At 53.0% G+C, this 13,891-nt stretch overlaps 1 protein-coding gene across 1 annotated transcript in view; it reads right to left on the minus strand.

Moving 5' to 3' along the window:
• LOC119966933 (atypical kinase COQ8A, mitochondrial-like) overlaps nucleotides 1–12,111 on the minus strand; it is a 131,328-nt gene extending 119,217 nt beyond the window's left edge. The window contains exon 1 of the mRNA XM_038798891.1: nucleotides 12,020–12,111. The gene's annotated coding sequence lies outside the window, so the exon portion shown is untranslated. The remainder of the gene's footprint in view (nucleotides 1–12,019) is intronic.
• Nucleotides 12,112–13,891: the final 1,780 nt, after the last annotated feature.

A 13,891-nucleotide genomic window follows, 5' to 3' on the forward strand; every position in this document is an offset into this window, starting at 1 on the left:
TTCACCGAGTCCCTCTCCAAATCCATTCCCCAGAGTCTCCATTCACCGAGTCCCTCTCCAAATCCATTCCCCAGTGTCTCCATTCACCGAGTCCCTCTCCAAATCCATTCCCCAGTCTCCATTCACCGAGTCCCTCTCCAAATCCATTCCCCAGAGTCTCCATTCATCGAGTCCCTCTCCAAATCCATTCCCCAGAGTCGCCATCACCGAGTCCCTCTTCAAATCCATTCCCCAGTCTCCATTCACTGAGTCCCTCTCCAAATCCATTCCCCAGAGTCTACATTCACCGAGTCCCTCTCCAAATCCATTCCCCAGTCTCCATTCACCGAGTCCCTCTCCAAATCCATTCCCCAGAGTCTCCATTCACCAAGTTCCTGTCCAAATCCATTCCCCAGTCTCCATTCACCGAGTCTCTCTCCAAATCTATTCCCCAGTCGCCATTCACCGAGTCCCTCTCCAAATCCATTCCCCAGTCTTCATTCACCAAGTCCCTCTCTAAATCCATTCCCCAGTCTCCATTCACTGAGTCCCTCTCCAAATCCATTCCCCTCTCCAAATCCATTCCCAGGTCTCCATTCACCGAGTCCCTCTCTAAATCCATTCCCCAGAGTCTCCATTCACCGAGTCCCTCTCCAAATCCATTCCCCAGTCCCTCTCCAAATCCATTCCCCAGAGTCTCCATTCACCGAGTCCCTCTCCAAATCCATTCCCCAGTCTCCATTCACTGAGTCCCTCTCCAAATCCATTCCCCAGAGTCTCCATTCGCCGAGTCCCTCTCCAAATCCATTCCCCAGTCTCCATTCGCCGAGTCCCTCTCCAAATCCATTCCCCCAGAGTCTCCATTCACCGAGTCCTTCTCTGTTAGCAACACATGATCTGGTCATTATCACACTTCAATGTCCACACTTCAAAAAGGACTCCATTGATTGTGACACATTGCAGGACATTCTGGGGATGTGAAATATGAACAGAAGGCCATTCAGCCCATTGAGCCTGTTCTGCCGCAGCTGGTGGCTGACTTAACCCCATCTACTCGCCTTTGCCCCATATTCCTCAATACCTTTGTTAATAGAAATCCATCACTCTCAGTTATAAAATTAACCATTCATCAAGCATCAATCATAGAATCCCTACAGTGCAGAAGGAGGCCATTCAGCCCATCGAGTCTGCACCGGACTTCCGAAAGAGCACCCGACCTGGGCCCACACCCCACCAGTAACCCCACCTAACCTTTTGGACACTAAGGGGCAATTTAGCGTGGCCAATCCACCTAACCTGCACATCTTTGTACGCGGGAGGAAACCGGAGCACCCGGAGGAAACCCAAGCAGACATTCGAGGCTGGAATTGAACCCAGGACTCTGGCTCTGTGAGGCAGCAGTGCTAACCACTGTGCCACCCACATACCAATAGCCAGCGGTGAAAGAGAGTTCCACGTTTCTACCATTTGTTGTGGCCTGCCAAAACAGCAGACATTGTTTCTCTGTCTACCCTATCTGTTCAGCTTAATATTGTGAAAGCTTTGGTCAAGGAACACGGCCCTAATTTGTACCTTAATCTACATATCTTAATCTTCATATCTTAACTCTTATCGTCCTTGTAAATCTACACAATACTTATTCCAAGGCCAATACTTCCTTTGGAGCGGGTGGTGCCTGGAACTGTTGTTGAGGTTAAAGGTATGTTATAACGGGGGATTTGTATAGCTGGAGCTCGATTTCTACCCAGTCCTCCCCATATCAAGGCGAGCTTTGCCTTTTCATTTTTATTTTCTGTACCCATTTGTGTCAATTTAATGATCGGTCTATCTGACCTCACATTTGCTCCCCAATCAATTAATCCTGCATCGTCTATTTGTAATTTTACAATTCAAAAATGGTAAGATTAATAAGAGTTATCCCTTTCCCTGACTCGCGCTTCATGCGCGCGCACACCCCACCCCCCACCTTGCTCCAAAACCTGGCTGTCACCCCTCCGACCACCAAGGCCCAGCGTTCTGGTATTTTCTCCCCTAAAAACTCTCCTTCTTGCAGGCTCTGCTAAAACCCACCCTCTTGGCCAAGATTGGGGCTACCTCCTTCTTTGGCTCATTCTCCATTTCCTGATGACGTCACTGAACCAACCTGGAACATGTTTTCCAAATGAAAATACACTATTTCAATAAATCTCTCTATGCAGCCAGCTTTACGCTTGGAAGCTGTCGGGACAAGGCATCAAATCGCACACCTACACTCCCGTGAGCAGAGGGTTTCCTCGCCACTAGTCCAGTATTTATTTTGCCTCGCTGCTCGCGACTCAAAACATTGTGTTTTTGTTTGGGATTTCCAGATTGGGCTGGGGGCGGCTCGGCATTTTACTGTTGCAAAGTACGTTATTTACAAAGCAAACAGGGATCCTATCAATTGCAATGCTTCAGGTATTGAGCAGCTCAAGTCAATGCTCAAAGTGCAAGGTTGAACAGTGCGAGAGAGACAAAATAATAACCGTGCCACATAAAAGGGGATTATACCCCTCAGCAGAGGCTAAACAGGCTGGGTTCCAGAAAAGAGCGGTCTCAGGAGTGACTACAGAGAAGTCTTTTAACAGCATGTGAGATTCATAGTGTACATGTTTTCACTTGTGGACAAGCCATGACGAGAGGTTGTAAATAAAAGAGAAACTTATTTTTTCTAAATTTAGAGTACCCAATCATTTTTTTCCCCCCAATTAAAGGGGCAATTTGGCCAATCCACCTACCCAGCATATCTTTCTGCTGTGGGGGCAAAACCCACGCAGACACAGGGAGAACGTGCAATCTCCACACGGACAGTGGCCCAGGCCCGGGATTCGAACCCGGGTCCTCAGCGGCGGGAGGCAGCAGTGCTAACCACTGTGCCGCTCAAGAGAAACTTATTTCACACAGAGAGTGGGAAGAATGAGGAACTTGCTACCACAAGGAGTAGTTGGGGTAAATACTACAGATAAAGAGGAAGCTGAATAAACACACGAGAGAGAAAGGAATAAAAGGATAAACTGTTTGGGTACAAAGAGGATCATAATGTAGTTTATATAGTGGGTTAACGGTGCCAAAGTTTCACAGCAGCTTCATTAAAATGTGACACTGGTACACAAGGGCATGTTAGGGCAAATGAACAAAAACAGGGTCAAAGAGGTAAGTTGTATGAGGGACTTGGTAAGAGACGGCATGGTTGTCAATGGTGGCCTGATTTTTTTTTTTTTAAAAGCAAAAAGGTTGTCTGGAGCCCTCGCACTGGCCCAAAGAAGTTGGACCGAGTAGTCTGCTTCTGAGCTGTCAATTCTATGTAATTCAAAATCAAGGAGCAGGACTTAACACGAGACCACGCTTGGGTTTTGAAAGGAAGGGAAGGTTAAGGGAAATAAAATAATTTAACCAGATTCTGAACCAATTCTACATTTGAGAGAGAGAGAGGGGGATAATGCATCTTAAAATCGAGTGTTACAGATTCACATGTTTTCACCTCCCCCCCCCCCCCCCCCCCCACTCGCTAACTGCAACTTTTACAGTACAACATATGGCTCTCATTGGGAAAAGTGACCTTGAAATAAAGAGGGTGCCCTCTACTCTGTGCTTTACAGTAAGAATGGTTCTGGCAAATGCAACGTGGATATTGTGGGGCCACACCTCCGTGAGAGAAGTTATCATTCAACAGATTACTGGCCAATTCTTTTATTAAAAACGCATAAACTGGCACAACACTGCCTTCCGAGTGGAATAGTGGGTCCTGTGAATGGTCACAGAAAGATGTGCTGTTAGGTGAATTGGACATTCTGAATTCTCCCTCTGTGACCCGAACAGGCGCCGGAATGTGGTGACTAGGGGCTTTTCACAGTAACTTCATTGCGGCGTTAATGTAAGCCTACTTGTGACACTAATAAAGATTATTATATAAAGATAGAGGCTCTTAGGGGTAATAGGGGTTAAAGTTGCAAGTCTGAGGTCATCGCGTTCATCTTGTTGCTGCTCATGCTGTGCAGCCCCCCCCCCCCCCCACCCCCCACCCTCCCACCCCCACCCCCACCAGCCCAATTCCTTGGAAAGACTGTCTGCCTGTTCTGACACAGCACTGTGAGGGGGGAAGAGAGAGAGGAGAGAGAGAGAAGCAGCAAAAACTGATCACCATCTATGTACAGAGTAAAGTGGCCATAGTCCCTGGTGACCAGCCTGGTCCTTTCCCCTTTGAGGGAGAGGGCCGCGTGGTGGTGATTTAACCTGAGGATAGTCCCACCTCAGACGGGACCTTCCTGAATAACTTCAGCCGCGTTGCTGGCCTCGCTCTGCATCACGAAGCAGCTGTCCAGCCAACTGAGCTAAAGCCGGTGTACAGAGGCACGACATTGCAACACCAACCACCTCAGTCCGTGCCTCACTCGCAAGTTATCAGGCACTTCAATGTCATAGGAACAGAGGAATTAGGAAAACAATACTTTTCACTGTACCTTGGTACACGTGACAATAAATCTAATTTAAATAAATCAAGCTCAGAAGTAGGCAATCCAGCCCTTCGAGCCTGCTCCAGCATTCAGTCGGATCCTGGCTGATCTCTTCCTGGTCTCAAAGCCATCCCCCCACCACCTGTTGCCCATATCCCATTAACCCGTTTTTTAAAAAAAATCAGAAATACATCTATCCCCCATGTCAGATGCATCAGCAAGAGCCCCAATACCGCAGACCCCCTGCTGACGTCATGCCCTCCACAACCCCTGCCCCAAGACAAACATTACCGCCCCATCCCCAACAGAACACCCTCCAAAATCTCCTGCCCAAGACCCTCTACGGCTCAGCCCAGTACGAGATCCTCTACAACTCCTTCCACATTCCAGACCCCTCCCCACAAACCAGAACCCCACACCTTTCTCAGAACCCCTCCCCCACACTCTACAACCTCCTCCTCCTCCCACACGCACAAAACACCCTGACCCCACACACCCCAGAGCACCCTCTCCCCCATGCACCCTAGAACACCCCTACCCCTCAGACCAGACTTACCTTCACCCCCATGCCCTAGAAATTCTTTCCACCCCCAACCCCTCCCCCAAACCTACCCACGACCCTTCCCCAGCCTCCCAGACCATCCCCCCTCCATTCTCCCCAGAAACCTCCAACTCCCCCCAGACTCATCCACCATCCCCCCCAATTTCCTCCACTCCTCCAGACTCCCACCCCCCATTCCCCCAGACTTCCCCCCAACATCCCCAGACCCCACCCCCCAGGCCTCCCCCACTCCCCCAGACTTCCCCCACTCCCCCAGACTTCCCCCACTCCCCACCCCCCCAGACCTCCCCCACTCCCCCAATCATCCCCCACCACCCCAGACCTCCCCCACTCCCTCAGACCTCCCCCACTTCCCCCAGTCATCCCCCAGACCCCACCACCCCAGACCTCCCCCACTTCCCACCCCCCAGACCTCCCCCACTCCCCCAGACCTCCCCCACATCCTCCACTCCCCCCCCACACTACCCCAGACCCCCCCCCCACACTACCCCCACTCCTCCAGACCCCCCCACTACCCCCCTACCTCCTCCAGACCCCACCCCCAGACCCACCCACACTACCCCCTACTTCCTCCAGACCTCACCACACTACCCCCCACTCCTCCAGACCCCCCCCACACTACCCCCCACTCCTCCAGACCCCCCCACTCCTCCAGACCCCACCCCAGACCCCCCCCACACACTACCCCCACTCCCCCAGACCCCCCCCCCACACTACCCCCACTCCTCCAGACCCCCCCACACTACCCCCACTCCTCCAGACCCCCCACTCCTCCAGACCCCACCCCCAGAACCCCCCACATTACCCCCCCCACTCCTCCAGACCCCACCCCAGACCCCCCCCCACACACTACCCCCACTCCTCCAGACCCCCCCCACACTCCTCCAGACCCCACCCCCAGACCCCCCCCACATTACCCCCCCCACTCCTCCAGACCCCACCCCAGACCCCCCCACACACTACCCCCACTCCCCCAGACCCCCCCCCCACACTACCCCCACTCCTCCAGACCCCCCACACTACCCCCCACTCCTCCAGACCCCATCCCCAGACCCCCCCACATTACTCCCCCCACTCCTCCAGACCCCACCCACAGATCCCCGCACACCTCACCACACTGCCCCCCACTCCTCCAGACCCCACCCCACTACCCCCCTACCTCCTCCAGACCCCCCCCCCCCACCTCCTCCAGACCCCACCCCCAGACCCCCCCACACTACACCCCCACTCCTCCAGACCCCACCCCAGGCCCCCCCACACTACCCCCACTCCTCCAGACCCCACCCCCAGACCCCCCACACCTCCAGACCCCACCCCCAGACCCCCCACACTACCCCCCACTCCTCCAGACCCCACCCCCAGATCCCCCCCTCCACTCCCCCCCCCTCCTCCAGACCCCCCCCAGACCCCCCCACACTACACCCCCACTCCTCCAGACCCCGCCCCCAGACCCCCCCCCCCCAGACCCCCCCACACTACACCCCCACTCCTCCAGACCCTACCCCAGGCCCCCCCACACTACCCCCACTCCTCCAGACCCCACCCCCAGACCCCCCACACTACCCCCCACTCCTCCAGACCCCACCCCCAGACCCCGCCACACTACCCCCCACTCCTCTAGACCCCCCCACACTACCCCCCCCACTCCTCCAGACATCACCACACTACCCCCCACTCCTCCAGACCCCGCCCCCAGACCCCCCCACACTACCCCCCTACCTCCTCCATGTCTGGTAGTCTGATGTCTCACCACACTACCCCCCCACTCATCCGGACCCGACCCCCAGACCCCCCCCCCCACACAACCCCCTACCTCCTCCAGACATCACCACACTACCCCCCACTCCTCCAGACCCCCCCAGACCACTTCCCAGTACCCCCCCACTCCTCCAGACCCCCCCAGACCACTTCCCAGTACCCCCCCACTCCTCCAGACTCCGCCCCAGACCCCCCCACACTTCTTGCACTCCCCCCCCCCAACACTTCCTGCACTCCCCCCCCCCCCCCCCCCAACACTTCCTGCACTCCTCCCCCCCCCCCGACTCCCCCACTCCATTTGGAATAGATCGCAATCTGGGACACATGTTCACCCACTCAATAAAATCACAGCTCTCTGTAATCAATAACACAATCAAAAATGTTCACACAATTAAACAGAGTCCATCTTCACCCCCCACGGTGTGTGAGAGTGACTCGGTGTGAGTGTGAGAGTGACTCGGTGTGAGTGTGAGAGTGACTCGGTGTGAGTGTGAGAGTGACTCGGTGTGAGTGTGAGAGTGACTCGGTGTGGGTGTGAGAGTGACTCGGTGTGGGTGTGAGAGTGACTCGGTGTGGGTGTGAGAGTGACTCGGTGTGGGTGTGAGAGTGACTCGGTGTGGGTGTGAGAGTGACTCGGTGTGGGTGTGAGAGTGACTCGGTGTGGGTGTGAGAGTGACTCGGTGTGGGTGTGAGAGTGACTCGGTGTGGGTGTGAGAGTGACTCGGTGTGGGTGTGAGAGTGACTCGGTGTGGGTGTGAGAGTGACTCGGTGTGGGTGTGAGAGTGACTCGGTGTGAGTGTGAGAGTGACTCGGTGTGAGTGTGAGAGTGACTCGGTGTGAGTGTGAGAGTGACTCGGTGTGAGTGTGAGAGTGACTCGGTGTGAGTGTGAGAGTGACTCGGTGTGAGTGTGAGAGTGACTCGGTGTGAGTGTGAGAGTGACTCGGTGTGAGTGTGAGAGTGACTCGGTGTGAGTGTGAGAGTGACTCGGTGTGAGTGTGAGAGTGACTCGGTGTGAGTGTGAGAGTGACTCGGTGTGAGTGTGAGAGTGACTCGGTGTGAGTGTGAGAGTGACTCGGTGTGAGTGTGAGAGTGACTCGGTGTGAGTGTGAGAGTGACTCGGTGTGAGTGTGAGAGTGACTCGGTGTGAGTGTGAGAGTGACTCGGTGTGAGAGTGACTCGGTGTGAGTGTGAGAGTGACTCGGTGTGTGAGTGAGAGTTACTCTGGGAGTGAGAGTTACTCTGGGAGTGAGAGTTACTCTGGGAGTGAGAGTTACTCTGGGAGTGAGAGTTACTCTGGGAGTGAGAGTTACTCTGGGAGTGAGAGTTACTCTGGGAGTGAGAGTTACTCTGGGAGTGAGAGTTACTCTGGGAGTGAGAGTTACTCTGGGAGTGAGAGTTACTCTGGGAGTGAGAGTTACTCTGGGAGTGAGAGTTACTCTGGGAGTGAGAGTTACTCTGGGAGTGAGAGTTACTTTGTGTGTGTGAGAGTTACTTTGTGTGTGTGAGAGTGACTTTGTGTGTGTGAGAGTGACTCGGTGTGAGTGTGAGAGTGACTCGGTGTGAGTGTGAGAGTGACTCGGTGTGAGTGTGAGAGTGACTCGGTGTGAGTGTGAGAGTGACTCGGTGTGAGTGTGAGAGTGACTCGGTGTGAGTGTGAGAGTGACTCGGTGTGAGTGTGAGAGTGACTCGGTGTGAGTGTGAGAGTGACTCGGTGTGAGTGTGAGAGTGACTCGGTGTGAGTGTGAGAGTGACTCGGTGTGAGTGTGAGAGTGACTCGGTGTGAGTGTGAGAGTGACTCGGTGTGAGTGTGAGAGTGACTCGGTGTGAGTGTGAGAGTGACTCGGTGTGAGTGTGAGAGTGACTCGGTGTGAGTGTGAGAGTGACTCGGTGTGAGTGTGAGAGTGACTCGGTGTGAGTGTGAGAGTGACTCGGTGTGAGTGTGAGAGTGACTCGGTGTGAGTGTGAGAGTGACTCGGTGTGAGTGTGAGAGTGACTCGGTGTGAGTGTGAGAGTGACTCGGTGTGAGTGTGAGAGTGACTCGGTGTGAGTGTGAGAGTGACTCGGTGTGAGTGTGAGAGTGACTCGGTGTGAGTGTGAGAGTGACTCGGTGTGAGTGTGAGAGTGACTCGGTGTGAGTGTGAGAGTGACTCGGTGTGAGTGTGAGAGTGACTCGGTGTGAGTGTGAGAGTGACTCGGTGTGAGTGTGAGAGTGACTCGGTGTGAGTGTGAGAGTGACTCGGTGTGAGTGTGAGAGTGACTCGGTGTGAGTGTGAGAGTGACTCGGTGTGAGTGTGAGAGTGACTCGGTGTGAGTGTGAGAGTGACTCGGTGTGAGTGTGAGAGTGACTCGGTGTGAGTGTGAGAGTGACTCGGTGTGAGTGTGAGAGTGACTCGGTGTGAGTGTGAGAGTGACTCGGTGTGAGTGTGAGAGTGACTCGGTGTGAGTGTGAGAGTGACTCGGTGTGAGTGTGAGAGTGACTCGGTGTGAGTGTGAGAGTGACTCGGTGTGAGTGTGAGTGTGACTCGGTGTGAGTGTGACTCGGTGTGAGTGTGAGAGTGACTCGGTGTGAGTGTGAGAGTGACTCGGTGTGAGTGTGAGAGTGACTCGGTGTGAGTGTGAGAGTGACTCGGTGTGAGTGTGAGAGTGACTCGGTGTGAGTGTGAGAGTGACTCGGTGTGAGTGTGAGAGTGACTCGGTGTGTGAGTGCGAGTTACTCTGGGAGTGAGAGTTACTCTGGGAGTGAGAGTTACTCTGGGAGTGAGAGTTACTCTGGGAGTGAGAGTTACTCTGGGAGTGAGAGTTACTCTGGGAGTGAGAGTTACTCTGGGAGTGAGAGTTACTCTGGGAGTGAGAGTTACTGTGTGTGTGAGAGTTACTTTGTGTGAGTGTGAGAGTGACTCGGTGTGAGTGTGAGAGTGACTCGGTGTGAGTGTGAGAGTGACTCGGTGTGAGTGTGAGAGTGACTCGGTGTGAGTGTGAGAGTGACTCGGTGTGAGTGTGAGAGTGACTCGGTGTGAGTGTGAGAGTGACTCGGTGTGAGTGTGAGAGTGACTCGGTGTGAGTGTGAGAGTGACTCGGTGTGAGTGTGAGAGTGACTCGGTGTGAGTGTGAGAGTGACTCGGTGTGAGTGTGAGAGTGACTCGGTGTGAGTGTGAGAGTGACTCGGTGTGAGTGTGAGAGTGACTCGGTGTGAGTGTGACTCGGTGTGAGTGTGAGAGTGACTCGGTGTGAGTGTGAGAGTGACTCGGTGTGAGTGTGAGAGTGACTCGGTGTGAGTGTGAGAGTGACTCGGTGTGTGTGTGAGAGTGACTCGGTGTGAGTGTGAGAGTGACTCGGTGTGAGTGTGAGAGTGACTCGGTGTGAGTGTGAGAGTGACTCGGTGTGAGTGTGACTCGGTGTGAGTGTGAGAGTGACTCGGTGTGAGTGTGAGAGTGACTCGGTGTGAGTGTGAGAGTGACTCGGTGTGAGTGTGAGAGTGACTCGGTGTGAGTGTGAGAGTGACTCGGTGTGAGTGTGAGAGTGACTCGGTGTGAGTGTGAGAGTGACTCGGTGTGAGAGTGACTCGGTGTGAGTGTGAGAGTGACTCGGTGTGAGTGTGAGAGTGACTCGGTGTGTGAGTGAGAGTTACTCTGGGAGTGAGAGTTACTCTGGGAGTGAGAGTTACTCTGGGAGTGAGAGTTACTCTGGGAGTGAGAGTTACTCTGGGAGTGAGAGTTACTCTGGGAGTGAGAGTTACTCTGGGAGTGAGAGTTACTCTGGGAGTGAGAGTTACTGTGTGTGTGAGAGTTACTTTGTGTGTGTGTGAGTTACTCTGTGTGTGAGAGAGAGTTACTCTGTGTGTGAGAGTTACTTTGTGTGTGTGAGAGTTACTCTGTGTGTGAGTTACTGTGTGTGTGTGAGAGTTACTCTATGTGAGTTACAGTGGTTGTGTGTGTGAGAGTTACTGTGTGTGTGTTACTGTGGGTGTGTGAGTTACTCTGTGTGTGTGTGTGAGAGAGTTACTCTGTGTGTGTGAGAGAGTTACTCTGTGTGTGTGAGTTACTCTGTGTGTGAGAGAGTTACTCTGTGTGTGTGTGTGAGTTACTGTGTGTGTGAGTTACTGTGTGTGTGAGTTACTGTGTGTGTGAGTTAATGTGTGTGTGTTAACGTGTGTGTGTTAACGTGTGTGTGTTAACGTGTGTGTGTTAACGTGTGTGTGAGTTACTCTGTGTGAGTTACTCTGTGTGAGTTACTCTGTGTGAGTTACTCTGTGTGAGTTACTCTGTGTGAGTTACTCTGTGTGAGTTACTCTGTGTGAGTTACTCTGTGTGAGTTACTCTGTGTGAGTTACTCTGTGTGAGTTACTCTGTGTGAGTTACTCTGTGTGAGTTACTCTGTGTGAGTTACTCTGAGTGTGTGTGTGAGAGTTACTGTGTGTGAGTTACTGTGTGTGTGTGTGAGAGAGTTACTGTGTGTGAGTTACTGTGTGTGTGTGAGAGAGTTACTCTGTGTGAGTTACTGTGTGTGTGTGAGAGAGAGAGTTACTCTGTGTCTGTGTGTGAGAGTTACTCTGTGTAAGTTAATGTGTGTGTGTGTTACTCTGTGAATGTTACTCTGTGTGTGTGTGAGAATTACTCTCTGTGAGTTACTCTATGTGTGTGAGTGTTACTCTATGTGTGTGAGAGTTACTCTGTGTGTGAGAGAGAGAGTTACTCTGTGTGTGAGTGTTACTCTGTGTGTGAGAATTACTCTGTGTGTGTGAGAGTTACTGTGTGTGTGTGAGAGTTACTCTGTGTGAGAGTTACTCTGTCTGTGTGTGTGAGTTACTCTGTGTGTGAGAGTTACTCTGTGTGAGAGTTACTCTGTCAGTGTGTGTGAGTTACTCTGTGTGTGTGAGAGTTACTCTGTCTGTGTGTGAGTTACTCTGTGTGTGTGAGAGTTACTCTGTCTGTGTGTGTGAGTTACTCTGTGTGAGAGAGTTACTCTGTGTGAGAGTTACAGTGGGTGTGTGCGCGTGTTACTGTGAGTTAGTCTGTGTGTGTGAGAGAGAGTTACTCTGTGTGTGTGTGTGTGAGTTACTCTGTGTGTGTGTGAGTTACTCTGTCTGTGTGTGTGTGTGTGAGTTACTCTGTGTGTGTGAGTTACTCTGTCTGTGTGTGTGTGAGAGAGTTACTCTGTGTGAGAGTTACAGTGGGTGTGCGCGCGAGTTACTGTGAGTTAGTCTGTGTGTGTGAGAGAGAGTTACTCTGTGGTGATCCGGCTCCTTACCTCCCTCTCCTCCGCGCTGCCGCCGCTCTGTCTCTCCCACAAGTGCACTCAGCACCACAACAACCCCAGCTCCCGCCCAGCGACGCTGCCCATTGGATCCCTCCGCATGGCAGCCTGGCTCCGGTTGGAGAAAGCTGTCAATGCGTCATCGATTCCCGCATCCCATTGGTCTGGTTGCGCCGTCCATCACTGCGGGGGCGGGGCGAGCTTCCGTCAGCGTCTCCCAATCTGAAAATCGGTGGCCCTCTGCCTTCTGATTGGTCGGCTGTGTGGGGGAGTAGAGGCCGGTTCCCCCTGTTGATTGGTCCATCCTCGCTCCTGACGCCTATTGGTTATTGCCGAGCGAGGAAGCCATGTGCTGCTCGCGTGCAGCCGCGGCGCTCAGCCAATGAAGAAGCGGGGGCGGGGCGAACACACACCCGGGCCCTGCTGCTGGCTCTGACTGAAGCCCCGGGCTGGCAGTTGGACTGAGGGAGTTGTGGACACAGCCTGTGCTTACTGTACCATATCCCTGGAAACTCCCTTAATGCATCTGAGCCTGTGTCTGACTGAGAGACATGTACCCGTATTCTCACCCATATCTGCAGCTCTACACATATCTCCACCTGTACCCATACACACAGCTGTACCCACCTACCTGTGTACCCCTAACTGCACCTGTATTCATATCCACCTGTGCCCATACACACAGCTGTACCTACCTACCTGTGTACCCCTAACTGCACCTGTATTCATATCCACCTGTACCCATACACACCCCTGTACCCACCTACCTGTGTACCCCTAACTGCACCTGTATTCATATCCACCTGTACCCACCTACCTGTATACCCCTAACTGCACCTGTATTCATATCCACCTGTACCCATACACACACCTGTACCCACCTACCTGTGTACCCCTAACTGCACCTGTATTCATATCCATCTGTACCCATACACACACCTGTACCCACCTACCTGTGTACCCCTAACTGCACCTGTATTCATATCCACCTGTACCCATACACACACCTGTACCCACCTACCTGTGTACCCCTAACTGCACCTGTATTCATTTCCTCACCCTATCTCCACCTGTACACCCATACACACAGTTGTACCCACCTACCTGTGTACCCCTAACTGCATCTGTATTCATTTCCTCACCATATCCCCACCTGTACCCATACACACAGTTGTACCCACCTACCTATGTACCCCTTACTGCACCTGTATTCATTTCCTCACCATATCCCCACCTGTACCCATACACACAGTTGTACCCACCTACCTATGTACCCCTTACTGCACCTGTATTCATTTCCTCACCATATCCCCACCTGTACCCATACACACAGTTGTACCCACCTACCTATGTACCCCTTACTGCACCTGTATTCATTTCCTCACCATATCCCCACCTGTACCCATACACACAGTTGTACCCACCTACCAGTGTACCCCTAACTGCACCTGTATTCATTTCCTCAACATATCCCCACCTGTACCCATACACACAGCTGTACCCACCTACCTATGTACCCCTTACTGCACCTGTATTCATTTCCTCACCATATCCCCACCTGTACACATTGATTTGATTTATTGTCACATGTACCGAAGTACAGTGAAAAGTATTTTTCTGCGGCCGAGGGAACGTACACAGTATGTACATAGTAGACAAAAGAATAATCAGAGAACATTGACAAATGGTACATCAATGGGACGACGCGGTGGCGCAGTGGATAGCCCTGCTGTCTCACGGCTCCGAGGTCCTAGGTTCGATCTTGGCTCTGGGTCACTGTCCGTGTGGAGTGGGTTTCGCGTGGGTTTAGCCCTCACAACCCAAAGATGTGTAGTGTAGGTGGATTGGCCACGCTAAATTGCCCCT

Source organism: Scyliorhinus canicula, chromosome 6, assembly GCF_902713615.1.
Source record: "Scyliorhinus canicula chromosome 6, sScyCan1.1, whole genome shotgun sequence".
Classification (NCBI taxonomy): Eukaryota; Metazoa; Chordata; class Chondrichthyes; order Carcharhiniformes; family Scyliorhinidae; genus Scyliorhinus; species Scyliorhinus canicula.